Source organism: Pseudophryne corroboree, chromosome 5, assembly GCF_028390025.1.
Source record: "Pseudophryne corroboree isolate aPseCor3 chromosome 5, aPseCor3.hap2, whole genome shotgun sequence".
Taxonomy (NCBI): domain Eukaryota; kingdom Metazoa; phylum Chordata; class Amphibia; order Anura; family Myobatrachidae; genus Pseudophryne; species Pseudophryne corroboree.
The window spans coordinates 494,152,557-494,176,235 of record NC_086448.1 but is presented as its reverse complement, the minus strand read 5'-3'; the positions used below and the strand labels follow the sequence as shown (position 1 = coordinate 494,176,235).

The 23,679-nt window shown below is 43.7% G+C and overlaps 1 long non-coding RNA gene across 1 annotated transcript in view; it reads left to right on the top strand.

Annotated features, from left to right (window-relative positions):
* LOC134929155 (uncharacterized) overlaps nucleotides 1-11,440 on the top strand; it is a 173,213-nt gene extending 161,773 nt beyond the window's left edge. The window contains exon 4 of the long non-coding RNA XR_010178333.1: nucleotides 11,289-11,440. This is a non-coding gene — a long non-coding RNA (uncharacterized LOC134929155). The remainder of the gene's footprint in view (nucleotides 1-11,288) is intronic.
* The last annotated feature ends 12,239 nt before the right edge of the window (nucleotides 11,441-23,679 follow it).

The window sequence follows — 23,679 nt, the reverse complement described above, 5'->3', positions numbered from 1 at the left end:
CATGCTTTGGGCCCCTAGACAGAGGCGGGCCCCAGTGCAACGCACTGGTTGCACTGGCGGTAGTTCCGCCTCTGTAGAGGAGGTAAACATCCTTCAAACTAAGTATCAGAACTCGAGGACATGTGCTGAGACTAGAGGGAGGTACAGATGCATAGGCGTGAGCAGCTAATCTTATTAGGGGGTGTACTGTCAGATGGGCATGTCTAGTATCGCCTTTTAGGCATGTCTAGCACCATCTTTTGGGTGTCTCTAACACCACCAAGGGACATACAGTATCTAGCACTATTTTACATTCTCTTAGTAAAATCACATGGCTTAATCTAATATCTCCCTAGTTCCTAATAATAAAGTAGATAAAATACACCCCAGAGTAATTAACTGAAACATAATGGTGTGACCACTGACTAGTACTGACTGTCCACTATGGGATAACCCTAGCTGTCGCTGCACCCTATCACTGCTTACACTTCCCCAATCTATCCTTGACCTAGTGGTGGGCCTAGGTTCATATACATTCCCCTCCCCCAGCACATACACCCTGATTTTGAGTGGGCCACTCTGCAAAGTATGGGAGATTTAGGAGGCTAAACATTTGAGGTTTATTATAACACAAATAAACATGTCCCCATGCTCACCAGCTATTGACAGTAGTACCCCTTATTCATATTATACCATAAAGTGTGAGTAAAAATGCATATTACGCCACACAGTATGAGCCAAAATTTATATTATGCCACACAGTATAAGCTGAAATTCACCCTATGCCACACAGTATGATCCAAAATTCACACTATGCCACACAGTATGAGCCAAATTCACGTTATTCCACACAGTTTGAGCCAAATTAACGTCATGCCAAACAGTATGAGCCAAATTCACATTATGCCACACAGTAAGAGTCAAAATTCACACTATGCCACGCAGTATGAGTCAAATTCACGTTATGCCACACAATATGAGCCAAAGTCACATTATGCCACACAGTATGAGATGAAATTCACATTATGCCACACAGTATGAGCTGAAATTTAAATTATGCCATTCAGTATGAGCCAAAATTCATGTTCCACCACACAGTATGAGCCAAATTCACATTATGTCACACAGAATGAGCCGAAATTCATGTTACGCTGATCAGTATGAGCCGAAGTTCACGTTACACCACACAGTGTGAGCCAAATTCACATTGAGGTTTAATATAACACAAGTAAACATGTCCCCATGCTCACCAGCTACTGACAGTAGTACCCCTTATTCACATTACACCATAAAGTGTGAGTGAAAATGCTTATTACGCCACACAGTATGAGCCAAAATGTATATTACACCACATGGTATAAGCTGAATTCACACTATTCCACACAGTATGATCCAAAATTCACACTATGCCACAAAGTATGAGCCAAATCCATGTTATTCCACACAGTATGAGCCAAATTAATGTGATGCCACACAGTATGAGCCAAATTCACATTACGCCACACAGTATGAGCCAAAATTCACACTATGCCACACATTATGAGCCAAATTCACATTATGTCACACAGTATGAGCCAAAATTCATGTTACGTACGCTACACAGTATGAGCCAAAATTCACACTACACCACAGAGTATTACCCAAACTCACATTAAGGCACACAGTATGAGCCAAATTCACATTATACCACACAGTATGAGCCAAACTCATATTACACCACACCGTATGTCCCCAGCAGTGCCAGATATATACGTAATGCCCCAAGATCAGGAAACCAGCAGTACCAGATGCACATAAAATCCCTACTAAACTACTGATTGCTTGACTCAGCTAATATATTTATGTAGCCTTTCTTCTTGTTTGAATTTTTTTCCTGAGTGCACCCACAGAGTTCTTTTATTCACTTCACTTCATGGATGTAACATCATCCCCCTGCCCATGCCTAGACCCCTCTTTCCCCTTCAGCAGGAGCAGGCTCAGCTGCAGGCTGCAGGGCTAAGCGGTGACTTACTGACTCAGTAACAGTCTCTGCTGAACTGCCTTCTGCAGAATGTGTCCTCCAGTAGGGGCTTTGAGTCCTCCTGATAGGAAAGCTGATGATTGAGAGTGCATGAGGGCAAAGATAGAGAGCATGGGCCAGCGTAGATGGAGGGCACGCGCTCTGACTTGACATCACAATGCAAGGCGGAGCCAGGAGGATATTTCATGGTTGATTCTATATCGGAGTGGGAGAAGGGACCTTCTGATGTACCTAGGGGAGGGGACACATCACCAGGGGGAGGAGCTACGGGTGAACAGGGTACCCAAAAAATACCCTCACGGGCTCGCTTCGCTCGCCGCGCTTCGGGCTCGGTGGCTCGCTTCGCTCGCCACCTGAGTACTAAAGGTAATAGTTGGTGATGTGGATAGTAGAGGAACTATTCCGCTGGCATAGCTCCTCCCCCTTGTGTCGTGGCTCCTTCCCCTGACGGAAAAGGTCCCTTAGCCAACTTGATTCTAGCATCTACCGATATCTCATGTAGGTCTCCCTGTGCAACCGCTGGCTAGTACAGCATGCACACTGTGTGACAGCACATCGTCAGCTGGAGGTGGCTGGCGCAGTGAGGTAGGAGGGGCAGACACAGTGACTGGAATGAGAAGCAGGCGGGTCTGGTGGTGTCCAATCACACACCTGCGGGAACGGTGATCATCACTGTGCTGCAGCAGGCATGTCGTGGGGGGGGTGCTGGACATTAGGGGGTGCCTGTGCACACCAGAAACCCCCTGTGCGCAAGCCTATGTACAGATGTAGCTAAGCTCAGCTTGGCTGCGACTAGGTACACCTACGATTCTTTTGGCATGGGGTGTGTGCACATATAAGTGCATGTGTGTATAATTATGCATGCGTCCCATAGGTTTCAAAGGTGCAATCATGGGTGTGAATAGTTACAGCCCAATGTACCAAGGGCCTAATTCAGACCTGATCGTAGATGTGCTAACTTTAGCACATCTACGATCAGCTTCCCTGACATGCGGGGGAACGCCCAGCACAGGGCTAGTGTGCCCCCGCATGTTAGGCCCTGCCCCATCGCACAAGTACAAAAGCATTGCATGGCGGCGATGCTTTTGTACTTGAAGAGTTGCTCCCCACCAGCACAGCTCCTGCGCACTGGCAGGGAGCTACCCATCACTGTGAGGATCGCAGCGGCTGCGTGTGATGTCACGCAGCTGCAGCGGCCTTCCCCCTGCACAGTCTGGGCATGTCGGCATTGCCCGGACCACGCCCTTAAAATGGCAACCAAACTCCGCCAGACTGCCCCCTCCCACCCAGCGATCGCCTCTGCCTGTCAATCACGCAGAGGCGATCGCAGGGCTGAGACAGCCGTTGGCTGTCTGGCATGCGCCAGCACACTGCGGCACCGGTGCATGCGCAGTTCAGCACCAAACAGGTCTCAATTAGGCACCAAGTCACACCCGCGGCAAGTGTGCTTCTGCGGCTGTGCACTTGATGAATGAGCTTGGCTACATCTGTGGGTTCAGGGGAAATTTAAGGAAAATTACTTCACAGAAAGGGTAGTGGATAAGTGGAATAGCCTACCGTCATAGGTGGTAGAGTCTAAGACAGTAGAGCAGTTTAAATATGCTTGGGATAGTCATATGAATATCCATTCAAAGAATTAAATATCAAATATGGTTGAGGTTAAAAAAGGGGTAGACTAAATGGGCCAAGCTGTTTTTATCTGCCGTCAAATTCTATGTTTCTGCGTACATTCTATTTATTATAGCAATCATGGCTTCAGTGATCTTCTGTGCTGAGATACTTGGTCATCTTAAAGATGATTGTTTCAGAGACAATTGTTGTGGGAAACTACTAGTCTTTTGTTTTCATTAGGTCCCCTTCTATGATGAAGATTCTACCCCAGCAGGAGTAGTCCTAGCGCATAAGGATTCTTCTTAGGAATCCTGGACAGGGGAAAGCTCGTATTTTAGTTTTGCAAATGGATGCAACACAGCCTCTGATTGCTAATGAGGAGTTTGATCAGAAATGTGTTGGCAGTGGAAATTACATGTGCTGGTATCTATTCACGCTGCTGATAGCTTATGCTAGACTGTTTGTTGTTATATATAATTTTCCAGATTTTGATATATAATTTGTGTGAAGTCACTGTAAATTATTTAATAGAGAGATTAGATGGTTAAAGTCACTACCTCCCTACCTACTTACTTTGGTTCTACAAATGGAACCAATGCCTTAACAAATATAGCCAGGATTTACGTACCAAAAAACAAATGGGAGAGGTAACTTTTCTGGTCTTTTGCCCAGGCATGACAATATCTCTGGCAAAAATGTTTGCCACTGGTGTCTCTCATACTTCAACACAAACATAATCCTTCTGAATTTTATCAACTTCTTCTTGTCCAACACATTCATCTTCAATATCCTTGTTAGCACTAGATACACGAATACCCCCCCTCCCCCACTGTCATGCTGTTGCACTTCCACAGTAGCATTCTCCATTTTGTTGTCTTCATCGTTACTTTTAATATTGCCCACATTTGAGGGGGGTTTAGAGATTGTGGAAGAAGGGTTCTTTAGGATTACAGTGTCAGATTCAGAAATGACAGTCTCACCCATAGCACTCATGGACAGCTTTAGACTTTGTGAACACAAAGTTTGGTATTCAACCCCAGTTTCCTTTTTGTTCACTGATTTACCTGTTTTAATGGTGACACATCTAGACTGGAAGTGAGAAGATGGTGCATGTTAGGTTACAGAAGATGCCTGACTGTGTTTGGCCCTGACTTTTGCAATAGGCCTATTAGTGCATGAAAGAGTAGCAGGACCATCACTTGCAAATAAAGGACATGTTCTGAGCTTTTCTTTGCAAGTGCATGTGATGTACAGATGTAACCACAAGTTATTCATCCCATGATGCTTACACTTTGTGTCATGGATAGCGTGACTATTGTGCCGCGACTACGGCTGCTAAGAATCATGGTCCCAGCTGTTGCTAGGCAGCAGGGATTCCAGGCATCCATGCAGTTCCTTGGCCCAGCAGCTGCTTAGCAGCTGGGATGCTGTTTTGTCTATGTGCAGCTTCTCCACTGCAATAGATTCTTCATTAGAAGGCTGGGCTTTGTCTAGGATGCTGATTGGTGGTATTCCCTGACATTCAGCTCCATACAGCCTTTCCAGTGATCATTTCTTGTTGGAGCCTTGTTGTTTGGCCCCTGGTCCAGTTACAGTTCCTGATTTCCTATCTGTTGGCCTTATTCAGACCTGATCGCTAGCAGGCGATTTTTGCACTGTTGCGAACAGATAGTCGCCGCCTACAGGGGGAGTTTATTTTTTCTGTGCAAGTGTGTGAACGCCTGTGTAGCAGAGCTGTACGTACAGATTTTCTGCAGTCTCTGAGTAGCCCAGGACTTACTCAGCCGCTGCTATCACATCAGCCTGTCCGGGACCGGAGTTGACGCCAGGAACACTCCCTGCAAACGCTTGAACATGCCTGCGTTTTTCCAACCACTCGCAGAAAATGGTCAGTTGCCACCCACAAACGCCTTCTCCCTGTCAATCTCCTTGTGAATGCCCGTGCGAATGGATCCTTCGCACAAACCCATCGCTGAGCAGCGATCCGCTTTGCACCTGTGCGATGCACCTGAGCATTGCGGTGCATACGCATGCGCAGTTTAGACCTGATCGCCCGCTGTGCGAAAATGCAGCCTAGCAACTATGAATTAGCCCCAGTGTTTCCTGAAGTGACTTACTCAGCTAAGTACCTGAATTACCAAGCATTGTCTCTGTTGTTCATAGTCTATATACTGTGAGATCTAAGCAGTTATTTAGTGTTGTGAATTCCACCGGTTACCTTCTGGAATTCCTGGCAAATTAAAAAGCTATTCCTACACGGTCGAATAACATTATTATATATCCAACTCCTACATTTGATGTCAGCAGCATGTAGCACATGATGTACGTCGCATGTCATGCGCTGGCTTGGTGGGTATGTAAGGTGCACAATAGGCCATCTGTACACATATCACTTGTTGCTGTCATAGGTAAAAGCAGCTTACCATTAAAATTAACCTGGGGGCTACCAAACATGCTATCTGCTGCCCGTGCTGCATACAACAGTTACTTTGGCTAATAGCTGGTTTGTTATAATAATGTGACTCGACCGTGTATATATTGTATGTCTGTACAAATTGGACACATCTCTCAGCTGTGTACTGCAACTATGGGGGTCATTCAGACCCGATTGCATGCTGCCTTTTCTTGCAGCTGTACGATCGGGTCTGAACAGCACATGCATGTGGGCTACAATGCGCAGGTGCGTCTGATGTCGACGACGGCCGTCGCCATAGAGCGACGGAACTAACAAAGAAAGCATTAGAATCGCCGAACACAAGAAGATTGACAGGAAGAGGCCATCTGGGTGTTTCAACTCACCGTTTTCAGGGAGTGTCCAGGAAAACACCGTTTCCAGGGAGGGTTCCTGATGTCAGCTTCTTCCAGGATCATCGCAGCGGCTGAGTGAGTCCTGGCTGTGCAGAAACTGCACAAACTTTCGTTTTTGCAGCTGAATGCACAGCTGATCATACCCCTGCACAGCGATTACCCCATCCCTTATAGGCGGCGATTACCTGGCCGCAGCAGTGCAAGAAATAGCCTGCGTGCGACCAAGTCTGCATTAGGCCCTATCACATTATATGTTTCCTACTTTACTACTGCTGCTCTAATAATTGTGGCTGTGAATATATCCCTCACTGTGGATTTTGTGTGCAGCAGGAGTCATTGTGTTTAACCATGGCTATTGCAATCTAAACTGTGGAGCACATATGTGTATTCACTCCTCTCTTGAATATTACCTATTCTTAATTATTGTGCTGCTTTTCTGGATTAGCACTGCTCTAATGACTGATGTCCACACCCACTGTCTGAATATTGCAACATAGAGTTACCCTTGCAAGTACCAGTTCTAGTGTCCTGAACATACCTTGTGCATTCATTAGCATTCCAGTTAACTGTGTCTCTGCCATATTGCTGTTGCTTAATTCTACTACTCCAGCAATATCTAGCTATCTTCTGTTAATTATATAGCTTGAGGCTTAAGATCTGGCAGTGTCCTAAGTACCAGTGTGTGCATAATACACTAGGGGAACAACAGGCAGCTGTTATAGGCAGAAGACCCTTGCTGGTTCTCTAGGGGACTGATGTAAATGTGCAGGAGTTTCTTAACACCGAGGCTAATGAGGATGTTCATGATAAGTATTTGTCAAAGTAAGTCAGCCACCAGTGGTAGCAGTTCTTGCCCATGATAAAAAGGAGCCCATTGTCATACTTGCATATGAGACCAAAAAAAGCCACCTTTTGTGTGTGGAATTATTTTTGTCCAAAAACTGACCACATTTGTCAATCTACTATATCTGTACCATTTGTAAATCCAAGGTAAGTAAAGGACAAAATGTTAACCATCTAGGAACCTCCTCCCTCTTACATCATTTGGAGTGACAGATATTGGATAGAGTAACTTGTGCCTTCTAGCTGCAGCTCAGTCCCCAATCACAAGAGACCAAATTTTGACCAGTATACACACTGCAAGACTTTCACAGAAATATCCTGGAAACGACGACCTGCATATTTCAGTATGAATTGAAGATATCCAGGGAACAAGGTTATCCAGTAGCATGCATTAATCTTTCACTTCTGCAAAAAGGAACCTCCGGACGTGCCCCAATTAAATGAGATGCATTCACATAAAGGTTTCTTTTTTGCTTATTGTTTACCCTTTTCAGAAAGTATACTTATAATCTCAAAAGAATGACACACACCTAGGTCATATTTCCCTATATGAACCAACAGGTTTCTTTTATCCACGTTATCTCCACCAAATGGAGATAATGGTATGCACTTTCCAACAAACAAGATATAGGGTGAATTTCCACAACCTCCAGAGATTAACTTTTTCTTAAGTTTTCTTTTAATTCTAGTCCCTGACTAAATGGTAATGGTTTGTTCCACTTTAAACTAGGGATGAGCGGATTCGGTTCCCTGAGAACCGAACACCCCCGAACTTCATGCTCAGAGTCCGGATTTGAGTCCGGCTCACATTTTCCCACCAGACTCGGAAACCAGAATGAGGCAAAACATCATCCCACTGTCGGATTCTCGCGGGTTTTGGATTCCATATAAGGAGCCGCACATTGCCGCCATTTTCACTCCAGTCCTGGAGAGTGTAGCGAGAGGACATGCCGCCTCAGTGTCTGTGTGGGAAAGTGGCGTGGCGCATGGGGTGGTGACCTGCTCTTTTGTATCATTCTAGTGGTGCTGCCTTGTGCTGCATCAGTCCAGTGGTGCAGTCTTGTGCTGCATCAGTCCAGTCACAGTGGTGCCATAAGTCATAGTGCTGCTGTATAAGTCCAGTCCAGTGGTGCTGCCTTGTGCTGCATCAGTCCAGTGGTGGTGTCCTGTGCTGCCATAAGTCCAGGGGTGTTGTCCTGTGCTGCCATAAGTCCAGTGCTGCTGTATAAGTCCAGTCCAGTGGTGCTGTCTTGTGCTGCATCAGTCCAGTGGTGTTGTCTTGTGCTGCCGTATAAGTCCAGTGGTGGTGTCCTGTGCTGCCATAAGTCCAGTGGTGCTGCCATATAAGTCCAGTTCAGTGGTGCTGCCGTAAAAGTCCAGCGGTACTGCCGTATAAGTCCAGTCCAGTGGTGCTGCCATATAAGTCCAGTCCAGTGGTGCTGCCATATAAGTCCAAGGGTGCTGCCATATAAATCCAGCGGTACTGCTGTATAAATCCAGCCATACTGCCGTATAAGTCCAGTGGTGCTGTCCTGTGCTGTATATTATTTATTCCAAATAAAGGGGTTATTAATTTTTAATCCAAATAATTTTTACAGGGTTTGCCCTATGTGGTGTAGGGGTACGCTCTTCTGTGCCTCATATTATTATATAACTCCAGAAAAATAATGGAGAACAAAAATTTGGAGGACAAAATAGGGAAAGATCAAGAACCACTTCCTCCTAGTGCTGAAGCTGCTGCCACTAGTCATGACATAGATGATGAAATGCCATCAACGTCATCTGCCAAGGCTGATGCCCAATGTCATAGTAGAGGGCATGTAAAATCCAAAAAGCCAAAGTTCAGTAAAATGGACCAAAAAAATAAATTGAAATGGTCTGAGGAGAAAGGAAAACTTGCCAATATGCCATTTATGACACAGAGTGGCAAGAAGCAACAAAGGCCCTGGCCTATGTTCATGACTAGTGGTTCAGCTTTACATGACAATGGAAGGCCTGATCCTCCCGCTAGAAAAATGATAAGTGTTTAGCTGGCAAAAGCACAGCAAAGAACTGTGTGTTCTAAGATGGTATCACAAATGCCCAAGGAGAGTCCAAGTGTGTCGGCGGTACGCTCTCCTGTGCTGCATATTATTATAATAACTCCAAATAAAAGGGTTATTATCCAAATAATTTTTACAGGCTTTGCCGTGCGTGTGTGGTTTAGGAGTACGCTGTCCTGTGCTGCATATTATTATAATAACTCCAAATAAAAGGGTTATTATTATCCAAATAATTTTTACAGGGTTTGCCCTGTGTGGTGTAGGGGTATGCTCTCCTGTGCCGCATATTGTTATATATCTCCAGAAAAATAATTGAAAACAAAAATGTAGAGGATAAAATAGGGAAAGATCAAGAACCACTTCCTCCTTGTGCTGAAGCTGCTGCCACTAGTCATGACATAGACAATGAAATGCCATCAACATCATCTGCCAAGGCCAATGCCCAATGTCATAGTAGAGGGCATGTAAAATCCAAAAAGCCAAAGTTCAGTAAAATGACCCCCCCCCCCATTTTTTTTTATATTGTATGAGGAGAAACATAAACTTGCCAATATGCCATTTACTACACAGAGTGGCAAGGAATGGCTAAGGCCCTGGCCTATGTTCATGACTAGTGGTTCAGCTTCACATGACGATGGAATCCCTCATCCTCTTGCTAGAAAAATGAAAAGAGTTAATCTGGCAAAAGCACAGCAAAGAACTGTGCGTTCTAAGATGGTATCACAAATCCCCAAGGAGAGTCCAAGTGTGTCGGCAGTTGCGATGCCTGACCTTTAAAATACTGGATGGGAAGAGGTGGCTCCTTCCACCATTTGCATGCCCTCTGGAGCACCCACAGTCCAGTTTCTGATATTCAAATTGAAGATGTAGCTGTTGAAGTACACCAGGATGAGGATATGGGTGTTGCTGGCGCTGAGAAGGAAGTTGATGAGGAGGATTCTGATGGTTAGGTGGTTTGTTCAAATCAGGCACCGGGGGAGACAGTTGTTGTCCATGGGATGAATAATCCCATTGTCATGCCTGGGCAAAATACATAAAAAGGCACCTATTTGGTGTTAAATTATTTCTCCACAAATCCGGACAACAGGTGTCAAGCCATATGTTGCTTTTGTCAATCTATAATAAGTAGGGGTAGGGACGTTAACCACCTTGGTACATCCTCCCTTATACGTCACCTGCAGCATAGTTATCATAAGTCATTGTGAAGTTCAGAAACTTTGGGTAATAGCGTAAGCAGTCCACTGACACCTAAATGATGTGGTTTTGTTTGTTTGAATATTATTTCTCTGTGAGGATGTAAACACTGAATGGGGGGGGAATCTTAGGATGAGGACGACATCTTGCCACTGTAGCGCCAGTTTGTGTAAGTAGAGATTCATTGCTTCTTTTTTGGTGGGGGCCCTAACAAATCAATCATTTCAGCCACAGTCGTGTCGCTGAAATGATTGGTTTGTTAAAGTGTGCATGTCCTGTTTATACAACATAAGGGTGGGTGGGAGGGTTCAAGGACAATTCCATCTTGCACCTCTTTTTCTTCTTTACATTGTGTGCTCTTTGGGGCCTAGTATTTAAAAGTGCCATCCTGTCTAACACTGCAGTGCCACTCCTAGATGGGCCAGGTGTTAGTGCCGCCCACTTGGGTCGCTTTGCTTAGTCATCCAGCTACCTCATTGCACCTCTTTTTCTTCTTTGCATTATGTGGTCTTTGGAGCCTAGTTATTAAAAGTGCCATTCTGTATGGGACTGCAGTGCCACTCCTAGATGGGCCAGGTGTTTGTTCCACCCACTTGGGCTGCTTAGCTTAGTCATCCAGCGACCTTGGTGCAACCTTTTGGACTAAAAACAATATTGTGAGGTGTGAGGTGTTCACAATAGACTGGAAAAGAGTGGAAATGAATGTTATTGAGGTTAATAATACCATAGGATCAAAATTACCCACAAATGTGATTTTAGCTGTTTTTATGTTTTTTTCAAAAATCATCCAGATTCAAAACCCGAAAAGTGCCCGCAGCACATCTCTACTCTAAACCTTAAGGCACTGAAGAAAAACAAGAAAACAACTCTTCTCACCACACTGCTCCCAGGAAATAAAGTTTGGGATGGAGTGCTTCTCCAGATGTAAAAAATCCTTCAAGCCAATAAGGTGAGTCAGGGGTCCTCAACACCAACATTTATATAGATATAGCAGTTTTTGTGGGATGATGATAATAGCACTGATGAGGGTGAGGAATTGGATGAGGAGAACGACATCTTCAGATTGTAGAGAAGGTTAACAACAATTTAGCTTCCTTAAGCCCATTGGTAACTTGCTTTGTGGGGCCCAAACAAAACAAACACTTTAGTCACACAATTTGCAGTTCCTTTCACTGAAGTGCTCTGTTGTTAAACAGTGCATACAACATAAGTAGTGATGTGCACCGGACATTTTTTGGGTTTTGTGTTTTGGTTTTGGATTCGGTTCCGCGGCCGTGTTTTGGATTCGGATGGTATTTGGTACCGGGGACAAAGTACCTCAATCAAGTCTGTAGTTGCCTGTGAATTAACGGTGGATAACTCAGGCTGCCAAGGCCTGAGTTATCCGCTTTGCAGCAGGATGACTGCTGTGATATTTCATCTTCCTCGCAAAGGACTGTTGGACAGTCAATTGCTTACTGGAAGTAGTACAAGTGGTCTTCCGACTTCCCCTCTGGGATGACGATCGACTCCCAGCAGCAACAACAGCAGCGCCAGCAGCAGTAGGCGTTACACTCAAGGATGCATCGGAGGAATCCCAAGCAGGAGAGGACTCGTCAGACTTGACAGTGACATGGCCTGCAGGACTATTGGCTTTCCTGGGTAAGGAGGAAATTGACACTGAGGGAGTTGGTGGTGTGGTTTGCAGGAGCTTGGTTACAAGAGGAAGGGATTTAGTGGTCAGTGGACTGCTTCCACTGTCATCCAAAGTTTTTGAACTTGTCACTGACTTCTGATGAATGCACTGCAGGTGACGTATAAGGGAGGATGTTCCGAGGTGGTTAACGTCTTTACCCCTACTTATTACAGCTTGACAAAGGCAACACATGGCTTGACACCTGTAGTCCGCATTTGTGTTAAAATAATTCCACACCGAAGAGGTGATTTTTTTTTTAATTTGACCAGGCATGTCAATGGCCGTATTCGTCCCACGGACAACAGGTGTCTCCCCGGGTGCCTGACTTAAACAAACCACCTCACCATCAGAATCCTCCTTGTCAATTTCCTCCTCAGCGCCAGCAACACCCATATCCTCATCCTGGTGTACTTCAACAGTGACATCTTCAATTTGACTATCAGGAACTGGACTGCGGGTGCTCCTTCCAGCACTTGCAGGGGGCGTGCAAAGGGTGGAAGGTGCCACCTCTTCCCGTCCAGTGTTGAGAAGGTCAGGCATCGCAGCCGACACAATTGGACTCTCCTTGGGGATTTGTGATTTAGAAGAACGCACAGTTCTTTGCTGTGCTTTTGCCAGCTTAAGTCTTCTCATTTTTCTAGCGAGAGGATGAGTGCTTCCATCCTCATGTGAAGCTGAACCACTAGCCATGAACATAGGCCAGGGCCTCAGCCATTCCTTGCCACTCCGTGTCGTAAATGGCATATTGGCAAGTTTACGCTTCTCCTCAGACACTTTTAATTTTTTTTATTTTTGGGTCATTTTACTGAACTTTTGTGTTTTGGATCTTACATGCTCTCTATTATGACATTGGGCATCGGCCTTGGCAAACGACGTTGATGGCATTTCATCGTCTCGGCCATGACTAGTGGCAGCAGCTTCAGCACGAGGTGGAAGTGGATCTTGACCTTTCCCTATTTTACCCTCCACATTTTTGTTCTCTATTTTTTAATGTGTGGAATTATATGCCAGTATCAATAGCAATGGCCTACTACTATATATACTGCGCACAACTGAAATGCACCACAGGTATGGATGGATAGTATACTTGACGACACAGAGGTAGGTAGAGCAGTAGCCTATTGTACCGTACTGCTATATACTGGTGGTCAGCAAACTGTGCAAAACTTAAATGCACCACAGGAATGGATGGATAGTATACTTGACGACACAGAGGTAGGTAGAGCAGTGGCCTACTGTACCGTACTGCTATATATTATATACTGGTGGTCAGCAAACTGTGCAAAACTGAAATGCACCACAGGTATGGATGGAAAGTATACTTGACGACACAGAGGTAGGTAGAGCAGTGGCCTTCTGTACCGTACTCCTATATATTATATACTGGTGGTCAGCAAAATTATGCACTGTACTCCTACTATTTACTACAATGCAGCACAGATATGGAGTGTTTTTCAGGCAGAGAACGTATAATACTGGTGGTCACTGGTCAGCAAAACTCTGCACTGTACTCCTCCTATATAATACTTCTGGTCCCCAGTCCCCACAATAAAGCAGTGTGAGCACAGGTATATGCAGCACACTGAGCACAGATATGGAGTGTTTTTCAGGCAGAGAACGTATAATACTGGTGGTCACTGGTCAGCAAAACTCTGCACTGTACTCCTCCTATATAATACTTCTGGTCCCCAGTCCCCACAATAAAGCAGTGTGAGCACAGATATATGCAGCACACTGAGCACAGATATGGAGCGTTTTTCAGGCAGAGAACGTATAATACTGGTGGTCACTGGTCAGCAAAACTCTGCACTGTACTCCTCCTATATAATACTGCTGGTACCCAGTCCCCACAATAAAGCAGTGTGAGCACAGATATATGCAGCACACTGAGCACAGATATGGAGCGTTTTTCAGGCAGAGAACGTATAATACTGGTGGTCACTGGTCAGCAAAACTCTGCACTGTACTCCTCCTATATAATACTGCTGGTCCCCAGTCCCCACAATAAAGCAGTGTGAGCACAGATATATGCAGCACACTGAGCACAGATATGGAGCGTTTTTCAGGCAGAGAACGTATAATACTGGTGGTCACTGGTCAGCAAAACTCTGCATTGTACTCCTCCTATATAATACTGCTGGTCCCCAGTCCCAACAATAAAGCAGTGTGAGCACAGATATATGCAGCACACTGAGCACAGATATGGAGCGTTTTTCAGGCAGAGAACGTATAATACTGGTGGTCACTGGTCAGCAAAACTCTGCACTGTACTCCTCCTATATAATACTGCTGGTACCCAGTCCCCACAATAAAGCAGTGTGAGCACAGATATATGCAGCACACTGAGCACAGATATGGAGCTTTTTTCAGGCAGAGAACGTATAATACTGGTGGTCACTGGTCAGCAAAACTCTGCACTGTACTCCTCCTATATAATACTGCTGGTCCCCACAATAAAGCAGTGTGAGCACAGATATATGCAGCACACTGAGCACAGATATGGAGCGTTTTTCAGGCAGAGAACGTATAGTACTGGTGGTCACTGGTCAGCAAAACTCTGCATTGTACTCCTCCTATATAATACTGCTGGTCCCCAGTCCCAACAATAAAGCAGTGTGAGCACAGATATATGCAGCACACTGAGCACAGATATGGAGCGTTTTTCAGGCAGAGAACGTATAATACTGGTGGTCACTGGTCAGCAAAACTCTGCACTGTACTCCTCCTATATAATACTGCTGGTCCCCAGTCCCCACAATAAAGCAGTGTGAGCACAGATATATGCAGCACACTGAGCACAGATATGGAGCGTTTTTCAGGCAGAGAACGTATAATACTGGTGGTCACTGGTCAGCAAAACTCTGCATTGCCCTCCTCCTATATAATACTGCTGGTCCCCAGTCCCCATAATAAAGCAGTGTGAGCACAGATATATGCAGCACACTGAGCACAGATATGGAGCGTTTTTCAGGCAGAGAACGTATAATACTGGTGGTCACTGGTCAGCAAAACTCTGCACTGTACTCCTCCTATATAATACTGCTGGTCCCCAGTCCCCACAATAAAGCAGTGTGAGCACAGATATATGCAGCACACTGAGCACAGATATGGAGCGTTTTTCAGGCAGAGAGCGTATAATACTGGTGGTCACTGGTCAGCAAAACTCTGCACTGTACTCCTCCTATAATACTGCTGGTCCCCAGAATAAAGATATTTGCAGCCCCCTGAAAGTTCTGAAACAAAGTGAGAGGACGCCAGCCATGTCCTCTCACTATCATTACCAATGCACGAGGGAAAAATGGTGGCGACGTGCGGCTCCTTATATAGAATCCGAATCTCGCGAGAATCCGACAGCAGGATGATGACGTTCGGGCGCGCTCGGGTTAACCGAGCAATACTGGAGTATTCGAGTATGCCTCGGACCCGTGTAAAATTGGTGAAGTTCGGGGGGGTTCGGATTCCGAGGAACCGAACCCGCTCATCACTAAACATAAGGGTGGGTGAGAGGGACCAAGGACAATTCCATCTTGCACCACTTTTTTTTATTATGGGCTTTATTTTGGGGAGACATTGGTGGTAGTCAGAGCCGGCCTTAGCTATAGGCAGGCTAGGCATTTGCCTAGGGCATTCAAGCATGTCTAGGGGCATCCAAGCATGTCCCTGCAGCATCTCATGCTGAGAGGGACAGTCCGCAAACTAACTGTTACTTTCCAAATGTATTCAATCAGTACTTGTATACACTGCTGTTTACATTTGTCAAAAAAAATGCACACTGTGCCTTAAACTTCCTCTGACATGCTTGAATGCCCCTGACTTGTGAGACCTCAGACAGACAGCAGAAGCCCAGTAAATGCAATTCCTGGACCTGTGACATTTTTACTGACTATATAAGGTTATTACTGGATGGCTTCTTATGATAACACATGTGTATTTTGGAAGACTGCTTCACAGAAACCTGACATCACCTATACTGCTTGTGCACATGGGGGAGGGGGACCCTGCCATCCTGTGTGTGTCCCTTATCCCTGTGCAAACCCCAGGTGTCTGCAGGGACATAACATGGGCAGTGTTCTCCCCACACTTTATTTCCTAGTCAGTCCATACCGTAAAATTCCCCTGCCATCTAGCACTGTAACGTGGTCAGTAAGTTGCGTTGTGCTATTTCTATATGAAACATCAGTGCAGCGTGAGTTTTGGACACATCAGACTGGAGGGCAGAGCATTTAGCTCCCACAGTATAAAGTAAAGTGCATGCAGTTAACGGGAGTAACAGACACCAGCAAACACACTGAACAGTGAAGAGAATGGACAGTTTCTACATGTTTGATACTGATCTTTTTGTATAACCAGCAAGTGTGGCAGTATCTGTGGCAGTATATGTGTATTATGGGCATTACTAATGTGGGGCATATGTGTAAGGTGCATTACTGTGTGGCATTATGTGTATTATGGGCATTACTAATGTGGGGCATATGTGTAAGGTTCCTTTACTGTGTGGAATTATATGTATTATGGTCATTACTGTGTGGCATTGTGCAGAGTTGAACTGGCCCACAGGGTAACCCCCCGGTGGGCTCCACTACCTGAGCGTTGCAGGTACAGATGCAGAACTAGCGGTGGAGCTAGGGGGCACCAGACAAAATTTTGCCTAGGACATCAAATTGGCTAGGGCCGGCTCTGGTGATAGTATTTTATGCATAAAGAAATTTTTTTTGTTATTGTTCTAATACGTTACTAATTTGTAACAGATTTTTAAACAGAAATAACTGCCGTGTGTTGCTTAACTGAGCCAGCCAACCTTGGGCCCATATTGGTGAACAATATTGTGAGCTGTGAGGTTGTCTAAATTGACTGGATATTAATGGTATTGAGGTTAATACTATAGGAACAAAAATAGGCCCAAATTACATGATTATAGCTGTTTTAGCAATTTTTGAAACATATCCAGATCCAGTATACAGTATATTTATATATTGATCTTGCCAGCATTGTGACTATGTGACATTCTGACCACTTTGAAAAAGGCCCCTGGAGGGGCCGAAACGGCCCTTCTTTTGGATTAGCTTTGTGTGTTAGTTACCTGTAAGATTTTGCAATAGGAAAAAGTCTTCACACTCCCCCTTCCTCATGGGACGTGTGCTTATTCTCCAGCTAGCCCGCCATTCAAAACAGTATAGAGATTTATCCTTGCAGATGCTACTAGTGGATTGCAGGTGCTATTATTGTCTGGGAATCAAACAGTTGCCTGTTTGCAGTTTGCACGCCTCTAATTTTTATACTACTGTATATATAACTTTTATAATAATCTATTTATAAAACAATATATATCTCATTTACATCATATATGATGTATTTATTTTAAAATATACTGAATTTATTCAAGTGCTACAAAGTAATAATTGAGTATGTAAAAACAGATATACAGTATTAACATACTAATATGCAGCTCTTAATGGCAAATACATGGATTACAATAAACTCTAAAAGGTTTGCAAGAAACCTCTAAATACACATACTGAGCCTAATTAACATATCTAATGGATTGGTCAATGGGGTTTTATATCCAGAGTGATATAAGAGGCATGATATTCTGATGAAACTGTCAACAAAAGACCTAGAAATGCATTAAGGAGTATTTATCCTGTGCTCACGGCAAAGACTACTTATTGCAAGTAGATCTATTTCTGTGTAAAACTGAGCCAACTCAGAGCATAGTGGGGGTCATTCAGACCTGATCGCTCGCTAGCTGGTTTTTGCAGTCCTGCGTTCGCATAGTCGCCGCCCACCGTGGATTGTGTTTTAGCTGTGCAAGTGTTCGATCGCATGTGCAGCCAAGCAGTACAAAAAAACTTTGTGCAGTTTCTGAGTTGCCCAGATTTTACTCAGCCGCTGCGACCACTTCAGCCTGTCCGGGGCCGGAATTGACATCAGATACCCGCCTTGCAAATGCTTGGACATACCTGCGTTACCCCAACCACTCCCTGAAAACGGTCAGTTGCCACCCACAAATGCCTTTTTCCTGTCAATCTCCTTGCAATCGGCTTTGTATCTTTGTGACGCCCCTGCGCATTGCGGTGCATATGCATGTGCAGTTTTGACCTGATCTCAGCGCTGCAAAAAACACTAGCGAGCGATCAGGTCTGAATGACACCCAGTATCTGATGCATTAAAAAAATATCAAAGAAAAGCAACCAGTATTTCTTAATAACCGTATACTGCAGTACGTGCAGTGAGGTGAGGCAGGTGAGACAGAGCCTTTCCTGTCATACTAACTTATACGCTAGAGTTTGGACTATAAAAAGTATATGAAAAATACAAATAATATCTTCTTTGTATTATGCAAATTATTTTTATAGTCAAAACTCTGGCATAAAAAGTGACAGATGAGACAGTACCTTTCCTGCCTATCTTTTACGCACATATCTGATCAAATCTCACCAAATTTCCAGCAGTATATACTGCTGCAACTGTGTGTAATGCCCACATGAACCCTTGGGCTCATATATTGTGTGTAAATCTGGCTCTGTTACTAGCCAGTGCCTCCTAAGCTATTTACCTCACCACACGTTCCTGGTATACTGTAATAATTATATAGACCAATAGTGGAACAATGGTACAATTGGCAACTGTAGTTTCTTCACACTTTAACCCTTTAGACTGACACAGAGAATTCCTGCCTCACGTGCCCATAAAGGTATCTTTGTGATTTTAGCCAATAGGTCTATGCAAAACTCCAAATATTCACTCACTCTTAGCAGGGGCGTAACTCTCAAGTAAGTTCAAAGAACCAGAATGGATATGTGTAGTACACTGGTAAGTACGGTTCACAGTATAGGGGTTACTCACTGACCTTTCTTGATCTTCCCGGCACTTCTGCTGAGTAACCTGGAAGATGGCTCCTGCTTCAGGTTCGCTAGATAGTAACAGGGGATAAGACACGGACCAAAACTGTGCGATGATACTTCTGGCCTCACTGGCACCAGTTTATTTGAATATGGAAGCGGTAAGTTAGGTGAGGGAAACACTACCCATATGGCGGGTACACAACAAACAAATGTAACATGTTTATGCATAAGATCTGAGTGCAGCAATAATCCTTCTTAACAATTCTACCAATAATGTCTGCAATTCTGTAATACTAATAAGTACAGCACATATACAACTTTGAAGTTCTGGTAGTCAATAACACGTCACTCTTAGAATACCACATACAACAGCAGATATCACAATGCAAATATTCCACTCTATGGTCATGGGTAGCTTCCCAACCTAATAATACTTTAACCATGCAGATTATAAGTGTCTTTTAGCATAACACTGAAGTAGTTCTCTGTATCAATGTTCCTGTGACAGAATTCCAATACACCTGAGGACAGAATTCCAATACAACTGAGCTAAGGGTAGAATAACAGTTTCCCAATGGTTGTCAAAGTGGCTGAAGTAGGGATATATATGCATATATATAAAGCCCCAAAGTATAAAGTTACTTATGAGAATGAATACAGTGACAGGCATGGTCCCTGGCAGTAATAATACACTTTTCCTCCCAAACTGGTAAGTGCTTCTCCACAAATTGGTGTAAGTTTCCTTTAACTTGATAACAGACTGATTGTCCCATAACTGTCCCAAACACTCCCTGTAAATGGTTTGACCAGGGGCCTCAGACTTATATTATATGGGGTAGGCAGGTATTCACTCAGTCTCAGCGTTTGTATAGGTTGCTCAGGTCTCTCACACACTGCTGTATCAAGCTGTGGGATATCTCTCTGTACAGTGCCTCCCACTCTGCACCAGCTGTCAGCAACACACTGATACAGGGGTTTCTCCTGTTTCTGCTCCATACTTCTGAGGCTGCTCTCCCTGGGTCATGCTGTTGTGCAGTAGGACACGGGACTGTGCTCTGTAATCACACTGCCTGAGGCACTGTAATTCACACTCTGTCTGAGGCTGTCTCCATCCTGACCCCCACATGTATCATCAGCACTGGTTTCTGTGATCCTGTCAGCAGCTCATGCACATGGGTCCTCTCTCTCTCTGCAAACAAGAGCAGGGTCATATATCCCCTCCCTCTGCCCGGGCCAACATTCCATATCCAGGGTTCCCGCTCTTGGAAGAGCGAATCAGGTGCAAGTGAGGAGATCTGTGCCTTTTCAGCAGCAAAACCCTCTTAGCTGTATTAACCCATGCTGTCCCTGCAGGTTCTCCTAGGGAAAAGGCTGTGCTTGGTTATATAAAGCCTGCCTCAGCAATTCTCAAGCAGACATGCTGTGACCTGTAGTTCCACAAAGTCCGGGGTACCACATATGTATTGGAGAGAGAATACCACCATGCCGGAGGAAGATGGAATGGCTGTGCACGTTCATGCTGCAGTCACTAAGTTGATAGTAAAGCCCAGCATGTCCTCTCAGTAAACATAAGGTATTTTTTTCCTTTAACTCTATCCTGACTTGCAGCCTCAGTGCGTTTCAGGGAGTCATGTTCCCTTTTTCAAGATGTGCTGCAATGTCCCCGGGATGGATGGGCTTTTAATCGCTGAGCTTCTTAATCACATGATCCACTTTGACCAATAGGAGCAACAAAAACTCGGCATGTAGTAGCTAGCATTTCCTAGCTAATGTTTAGTAACAATTTTAGCAGATACAGAGTAACTGATTAAAATAATCTAAATTGGTATGTATTATCATATGTTATGTATAACTTATACAACCCATTTTTAGTAACAGAGAATATGCAATTATTTTATAATATATGTAACAGAACTGTACTTATTTAAATGAAATGGCTGATCTAATAGCAATCCTGACTGTTCAGTATATTGACACAATATAGATCTCTACTCTTCCTTCTTTTTTCACATATAGAATTTTAAGTAAAAGTATGGTGGGATTCACGTATTTGCTAAAAAATAATTATTAATGAAAATGAAAAAAATGATCACACAAAAACTAGTAACCAGCCACACGTTTACCCCTTACATGTCATACATAAAAATATATAGCACCCTAAAAAATTCTATTATAATAACCTGTCTAATTATACATATTACAATTACAATTATTTCCCAAATAGCAGGTGGATGGGGGAAAGGGGTGGAATAAAAACAGAGAAAAACAAAGGAGCATGTTAGTAGAAGATCTCTTAATAACATGAAGTCAACAATATTAATGAATATAATTTGCATTAACAATCCATACTTATCCCATTGGGTGTCAATGTTCTGAACTGATGTATGATTCTCATTTCCTACTGAACAAGTGATTCTTTTGGGTTCTTTATTCTCAAGTTATTTTTAGCTAGTTTGATATCACAGAAACTTTGTAATCCTCCTCTCTTACATTCATACTTCTCTTTAAAATGTAAAGAAATGCTAGGTTTGTCATAGCCCCTTAATGGGGCAGATGTATTAAGCCTGGAAAAGTGATAAAGCAGTTATAAGCGCAAGGTGATAATGCACCAGGCAGTCAGCTCCTAACTGACAATTTACATATTGGTGCTGATTGGCTGGTGCGTTATCACCTTGCACTTATCACTGCTTTATCACTTCTCCAGGCTTAACACATCTGCCCCGACATTTCTTACATGTTCCGTCATTCGCTCCTCAAGCATTCTACCCATTCTCCCCACTTATTTTTCCCCACAAATGCATTAATGGAGATAGACCACATTCTTAGTAGAGATATAAAAGAACTTATAAAGGAGCGCTAAAACAAAGATATACAATCAAATGGAATTTTAATCAATTTATTTAAATACACTCCACATAGAGCACAAAGATAAAATTATAAAGTTATAAAATGTGCAATTGCTTCAATCCCATGCCTTTATTTCAAATAGCCGTCCATTAAGGTTTCCCTTAGTAACAATCCATAGGTCTGCTTGTGACCAATTTGTATCAGCTGTATATTATATGGACACACTGGTCCCTTTAGTGCAAATTTTCACAGTCTCTGTGGTACCACATTAGATGTATGTCCAGAGCGGGGGAGAGGGGGAGAGCGCTGTGTGAGAAGATGAACACAGCGGTATGCTACGACCCCTTGTAAAGGCTCCTTCCCAGCCGTAGTATGAATTGCTGGATACTCACGGCCACCACGGCTCCTATTACACGGGGAGCGGGCCTCCTTTGCCAGGTCCCGCTTCAGCTGTATCCCCGGTCAAACGGCTCGCCGGCCTGTATACTACAGGTTATAAAGTCTTTTATGGGGTACATTTGTGATGTTGCATTGGATTTATATTGAGACAATTTATTTTCCATCTTGCAACATTTACACATTGTGCAAGAACCACACCAGAAAAACAGTTATCCTGTCTATAGATCTACACTAAAAAGGTCTAAAGTCAAGAGGTCGACCACTAATGATCGAAAGAGTCAAAAGATCGACATGGTCAAAAGGTCAAAATGTAAAGGTAGGCTGTTCAAAAGTTTGACAGTGTCAAATTGGTCGACAGGGTCTAAAGGTCAACATGACGTTGGTCAACACACATATGGTTGACATTTTTTTTTCTTTTCATTTTTTTATAACTTTTTCATACTTTACCATCTGAGTGGACTACGATTTGGAATAGTAACCTGTGATGGGCGCAGGGGTAGCAGAGCAAGGCATCTGCCCAAAGCATGGTGAGCCATGCAAGTGGGCGTGTTACTCTAAATGGGCTTGTTTGTGGTAGAAAAGTGCCAAAACACCCCCCAAAAAAATAAAAATTGTCTACCTTTTTTTGTGTCAACAATATCTATGTTGATCCTTAACCCTGTCAACTTAAAGCATCTCGACCATTAGTGGTTGTCCTATTGACTGTAGACCTTTTTAGTATAGATAATCCACACCCTGGAAAAACCTTTTAGAAGTAATCCCAGGGTGCACACTTTTTACTAGTAAATTTCTCAAATTTTCTTCCATCCTATATACAAATTTGAGTTTGTTACACACAAACTATGTTATACTTGGTTATAATGCCCCCATGTTTGTTTATTATATTTCCACGTTGTATATGTTGTAAGGTGTATCTTATAATTAATATCACTTCTTTATTACTGTTTTGATATTCTTTGGTATTGCTTTCCAAAGTGTCCCCCAATGCTAAATTTCTGCTTTTAATGTTGGTTTCTTACACTACTATTGGGTTATGACCCTTGCTTAGAAATTGTTCCATAATGCAGAAATATTAACGCTTTTAATTTTCAACAACTATCTACGTCACTGCAACCACTGCTCTCACCAATTTCTACATTCACCTCTCCTGAGACTGCTGTGCCATACCTTAACCAAACTCTAGAAACAGCACTTGATGAAGTGACTCCAGCTACCCATCACACTCCACGTAGACTTAGATGTCAACCGTGGCACTCTAAATACACTACACACCTACAAAAACTCTCACGTAAAGTAGAACGTCAGTAGCGCAAATCTTGTAGTTCAAGTGACTTTCTCACATATAAGACCATGTACCACTCTTATCGTAATGCTCTGGACACTGCCAAAGAAACATATTTTCAATCTCTCATCTCT